Source organism: Rhagoletis zephyria, unplaced genomic scaffold (assembly GCF_001687245.7).
Source record: "Rhagoletis zephyria isolate East Lansing unplaced genomic scaffold, Rhagoletis_zephyria_1.1 Rzeph_scaffold_00088, whole genome shotgun sequence".
In the NCBI taxonomy this organism is placed as follows: Eukaryota; Metazoa; Arthropoda; class Insecta; order Diptera; family Tephritidae; genus Rhagoletis; species Rhagoletis zephyria.
The window spans coordinates 180,760-187,334 of NW_016157172.1; positions in this window are offsets into that span (position 1 = coordinate 180,760).

Sequence of the window (6,575 nt, forward strand, 5' to 3'; positions counted from 1 at the left end):
TCCGCTGGCTTGGTCATGTCGTTCGAATGGACACCGACGCTCCAGCTCTGAAAGTATTCAACTCGGAACCCGCTGGTGGTAGCAGAGGAAGAGGGAGGCCCCCACTGCGATGGAAAGATCAGGTGGAGAAGGACTTGGCTTCACTTGGCGTTTCCAATTGGCGTCAGTTGGCACAGAGGAGAAACGACTGGCGTGCTTTGCCGAACTCGGCCAAAATCGCTTAGGCGGTAACAGCGCCAAAAAAGAAGAAGAAGAAGGTTATATTTTAGTGTATTTAAATTTGTAGATTCTTGTAAATTCAGTGCTGCTACAGTTTTAAATATTTCAGATTTTAGCATCTCGGAGGAATTTCAGTTCAGAAAAAAGCACTAAAAAAGGCACTAGGCACTAAATATTTTTTTTTTGCGTTTTAATTTTCAAAAAGCACTAAATCTAGTGCTTAAAGCACCAAGTTGGCAACTATGTTGGTGGGATTGATTAAACAACCTACGAATCAAACTTCGTTGTTTGGTATAAACACACGGTTGCATATCTCATATTTAAATAGCCAATATTGGCCATTTAAGTTCAGATTAAGGCCCAATTTCAGATGGCCTATTTAAGTAGAGATTGTTGATTAACTTCCACTATTCATTTTCAGATCATGCATTTAATCTGCACATAAATGGCCAATATTGGTTATTTAAATATGAGATATGCAACCCTGTGCTTGTACCAAACAACCAAGACTGATTGGTAGGTTGTTTAATCAATCCCACCAAAAAACAATCAGCTGTTCAGCACGAAATGTAAGCGAACAAGCGAATCCAACAACAATTTCAAAGAACAAGCAGCAGTGCTGCCAATTGTTTGGCATATTTAAGCAAAGTTGATCTGAAACCCAACGAAAGTTAAATCGCATTTAAACAACAATCCACAATTAAACTTAAGTGCCATTTAAATATTCATTTGAAATTGGCCCTAAATGTATGATCTGAAAATGAATAATGGAAGTTAATCAACAAGCTCTACTTAAGTAGGCCATCTGGAATTGGGCCTTAAAGTATGTTCACATATCAATATTATCTCAATCAAAGCTCGTTTTTTAATCACGCACAGGGAAATCTCAGATTATTAGCCGTCAAATTTGTTGTGCTTGTTATTCTCACATCTCAAGGAAATGTTATGTTTCTTTTCTGTGCCATCGTGATTACGTTTTTCTGCTATAATAAGCAATATAAATATATTTTAACTTAACATTTTATTAAAAGTACCTTTACAAACCTCTTTTCCTTGCTAGCGTCCATTTTTGTTTACTTTTACTTTTCGTCGCCTGGGTAAAAGATTGTCGTAAGCGCAATTTTGAAAATTTTTTGTTATAGATGCAGTTATATATCTTGAAATAAGGTCTTTCGATTGGTGTTATCAGTTTTTAGATAGCTCCTTTAGTTTCCGAGATATTGACTACAATTTTTTCGATAATTTAGTAAAAATTTAGTTAGTGATGCAGTCATATTAAACTAATCAATATCGTAAAATGGCGTTCACCATTTTTGGATATCTCTTTTAGTTTCCGAGGTATTGAGTAAAAGGTGTCGTTAATTTAGTAGAAATTTTGATCACATTTTGTCGTATTTCATACAAAGTGGCTGCCAAATTGTGGACAAATGACGCTTACGACAAAATTTTACTAAAGAGAATCCTTCATAAACTCAAAACTAATTAACAATAAACATTAAAAAGTAAATAATTTAAGAATTTTGTGAACTAGTAACATTTTCAGAGACGTGGGAGAAAATCTACCTTCGCGTTTCTGAGAAATTGCATTCCAAACTTCAATTGCGATTTCCCACAACCTGCCGAAATTAGCATGCGACAATCTTTTACCCAGGCGAAGATTTGGCATTTTTCCCCTTTTTCGCAAAAACCATCGATAAAACTATGATGGACACCGAAAAGTTATGGGTTAACCGCTCTATTCCCACAACACTGACAAAATTCATCATATGACTATTGTCACAATTACTGCGCCTAAAACACAATATAAACATTGTTTCGCCGTTGTCACTTACTCAGTAGGTTATAACAATAAAACTGACAATTGTCATACGACAGCATAAAATAAATTTGCGGCATAGTATTAGGCGCAGTAGTAAAAGCAATAGTCAGCCGTTGAGTTTTGTCAGTGGTGTGGGAATAGGGCGGTTAATCTGAGATTATTTAATAATTACAGATTAACAAGGAACGAGTTTTCTATGGCTAATCTCTTGTTCTAATTACAGATTAGGGTGTTAAGCTCGAAAATGAGGATAATCTACTTATATGTGAACCTAGTATTAGTTTTAAGCCAGTGCAATTTTGAATTTTTTTTTACTGGAGAAGTTACTATACAAACATATAGTTTATTTTGGAAAACAGCTCTAAATCTTGGCAAAAACGAATGGCTATTCTGATTTTTAAAATATACAATTTAATGTTTAATAGTTATAACTATTGAACTGATCGCTTCATAAAAAAATACAGTATTATATTTGTCACATATTTTTCGTGTTTGAAACATTCATTATTTTATGTTATATAACAAAAATGGATTTCTTATGATATGTATACATACATAATTACACAAGTTTAAAACTAAGTTTCTTGGTGAAATAATAAATATTTGTTTTGAGTGTTTGAAAATAATATTCGGCCTAATTATGGTTGTCGACGTCGATGTCATTTTTTCAACAAAAAATAGCCCTCGTAGGTCTAATACCATGTTCTGACCGACAACGAAAACACTTTGAAAACGAGTTTTGGGATTGTGGGCTGAAGGCTGTTCACACCGGTTGTTAGTGTTTTCGTTGACATTTCTTACATCTTTTGATTGCAGTTTAGCTACACAAAAACAAAACCAAAACCCTTTTCCTTCATTTTCTTTTCATTTACAACCTTTAACTTTCATTCTTATTTTGCTTTGACCAGGCAATTAACAATAAATCCGAAATGGCGTATTAAAGATGATAAAATATGACTTCCACTTCGATTGATAATAGAAAAAACCTAGTGAAGACACCGATTGGAATGAGTGGAACGTGAGTTTTCAAGTGGTTTTCAGCGAAAACTTGTTTTCCTTTGACAGATTTTACATTGACGAAAACACAAGTTTTAGGTCGAAAACCAGTTTTAGCAACGAAAACATGTTTTCGATGTCGGTCAGAACATGGTATAACTCCAGCCACGCTGACCAGAGTCTTTTTGAGGAAACGAGTTCTTCTTGTGGTAAGCGTAGCTAGAGTTGCAATTACGAGGGCTATTTTTTTATGAAAAAATTACATCGACATCGACCTCGACAACCATAATAGGGCCGATTATGTTCTTTGTAAATCTGTTTGGGTATTGATTACTATACTTTTGTAGAAATATAAGAAAACATGCTTAGGGCCGTTTACTCAATATGTGGTTAACACTAATCTCCGTTTAAACATCATTATCGACGTGTTCGGCTCCATGCATATAACATGGAGTCGGTAATGTCGATAACGATGTTTTGCCGGAGGTTAGTGTTAACCAGACATTGAGTAACCGGCCCTTAGGGCCGTTTGCACCGTGTCTAGTTAATTCTACCTCCCAGGTAAACATCTTTATCGACGTTATCGACACCCATCATATAACATGTGATCGATAAAGCAGTTAACGTGCTTAACTGAAGGATGTACCTCCAGTTAGCGTTAACTAGACATGGTGCAAACGGCCCTTAATATATAATAATAAAAAAAGTTTAGATAGTAGCGATAGTATCGATAATGCAGCTAAACTATCGAGTGACTCCACTATCGATAGATTGCCAGCTCTACGTTGAGCACAGTGTTGATAAACGATAGTTAAATCCACAAATAACACGGTAAAAGCATAGCCACACGGCACCGTTCATCCGGATACCGTGGTTAATTAGGAATTTCATGGCAATTAATTGCATTTGATCTGTTGTCAAGGCTATGTAACATTTCTTGTGCATATCAATATTCAAGGTGGCGTGCAATAAAAAAAAATACTTCAAATTAACTTTTGTTAGGTATTGGGAAAAACTTAACTGGTAATATAGAAACATGTATGTGAACCGAATTAAAGGATCTTCATGCTCTATTTTGACTAAAGCTGCATTTTTATGTAAATTAGCGACAACAGAAGGCTCAACTCAGGTAAAATTTCCTTTTAGCTACTTAAGCAACCCTAATAGTATCTGGCAAGAAACATGTGTTTAGTTTAACAGGATTTAGACACAAACAACAATAGAAATAAGTAATTTTGGGAGGTATTTGCGTAATATATATACTTATTTAAAATACAAAATCATGTATATACGAAAACAAAAATTTCCCTCTCTACTTTCCCATCAACAATTCACAATAGAGCAGTTATTTCACTTACCAACACTACCCGTTGCGGTCGCGTATTTTTAACCGACCTTGCTGAACTCGGATGTTGTTGCAGTGCATGTATTTCGTCATTTAAACGAGTGTTCTTTTGTAGCTCGGTTGCAAAAGAATGCACCTATTATTTATAAATCCCTAATTAAATTATTTAAAAAATTGGTTTATTTTTTCGCATAAAACGATTTTTACTAAAGAATTTAAAAGATATATTCTAGGTTTTCATTAGGTCACAATCACTGACATCAGAAACTGGCTTTATCTGACTGCTATTCATTTGGTGTCAAATGCGATTTTATTATATCTTAAAAACTGACCAAATGTCGCAGTGCATGTTAAAGGCTTTCGTCAAATTTCGGTGGTAGGTGATTGACATTCTGTTTTCATTACTGATATCAAGTGTGATGTGAAGTTAAATTTTTATAATAAGTCTAAAATACCGAGCTTTTTGCTATAGACAAACCAAAAATGTGACTCGATAGAACTCTTCATGCTGATTTAAATCTTTCCAAAATTATTAAGCGAAAGTTAAAATTGAGAATATATAAGAGGTTAAGTAAAATTATGCGATATTTGGAGATATGAATATCTTATGAACTAAATAATCGATTAAACAACTATTGATGTCAAAATAAAGATGGTTAATTTATCTTTCCGCTGATGTACAAAATTTATATGATTTTTATATTTTTAGGTCACAAATACTAAATAACAAAAAAATTTAGTTTTTTCATAAAATTACTTTTTTTTGAAGAAATTTGCATAATTAACGCCACAGAAAATTCTATTATTTAGAAAGTACAGGGTATTTCATTACACAGAAAGGATTTTTATAATTGTATATAGATATTTGTAAATGGTGTAACTTAAAATTTGTTTTAAAAATGGTTATAGTAATTTCGCCGGAAAAAAGGTATTAAAATTATTTTTGAATAGGCATCAATATTTTTATAATCGGTCAAGTAGTTTCTGAAATATTATACATATAAAGTAAATAATGTAAAAAAAATATTTTTTAAAAACAAGCTTTAATTTAAAATGTACAATCAAGGGAATGAAGTAAAATAGTGTAACCAAAATTGTTTAGCAAGAAAATTTAGTTCAAACTGCACTAAAATTAATAAAGCAGAACAAGTTAAGCTTTCGATAAAGTTACTAAAAGCCAAATGGCGAAAGAAATTACTCAAACTCTAATGAAAATTACTAATAATTTGTATTGATTTCTTCTTTTTTAAAGCTTCTAAAGGTTTTAAAGTTTTTCAAAAGGTTACCAAAATGGCTACTCTGCTTGTGAGTCCTGCCATTTCTTATGCAGCGTTTTTGCTGCATTTAAAATGCAGCATTTAGCACTTTCGAACATATGTTTCCGAAGAGCGTTCATACTATAGCATTTAGCAAATGCACATTTACGCGAGTTCGAAATCGTATGCTTTTGACAAACAGCCGTGTTCCAATCTCTTATTTAGATCCGTATATATTACGATCAATTATCACGCAGAAGAAAATCTGCAAAAATCCTACTGAAAAGGAAAAAATAAAATTTAAACCAAAAATTCAATACAAAAACTTGAATTGTTATAAACATAACCAAACATTTGTTTATGTATATATTCATTTGTCGGTGCTGTCAATTAAAATTTCCTCACTTAAATAGGAACCAAACCAAACAGAGTTGATCACAAATTGATCCAGATTTATATCAGCATCACATCGATGTTGAATTTGCTTAACTTTTCTTTATCCAAATATGTAATGTAAAATAAAAGAAATCTCGATCGGCGATCACTGAAACGCAGCTAGCAACTGTGTACTCGAAAAAGCAATGTTGCCACTTTTTCTCTTTAAACCATGTTCGAATCGTGGAAATTTTGGAAGATCACAGGGTTGCTTTTAGCATTTAGATTCTTAATGCAAAAATGGAGTTGCATTTAGTTGCATTTAGGTGACGAATTTTGTATGGATAAATGTACATTTAGAGTAGCATTTAGAGCTAAATGCGCTAAATGTGCTTTTACGCGTAAGCAAAAACAGCCCATTAGGTTGCAAATAGAGTGGAAGCGAAGCCGAAGACGAAGATGAAGACGAAGCCGAAGACGAATTGCTTGCGTTGCGGGCAAGCTGGCGAGTGTACATAGTGGAAGATGAATGATATGAAGATTTGTTTCTAAATAAAACCCTTTT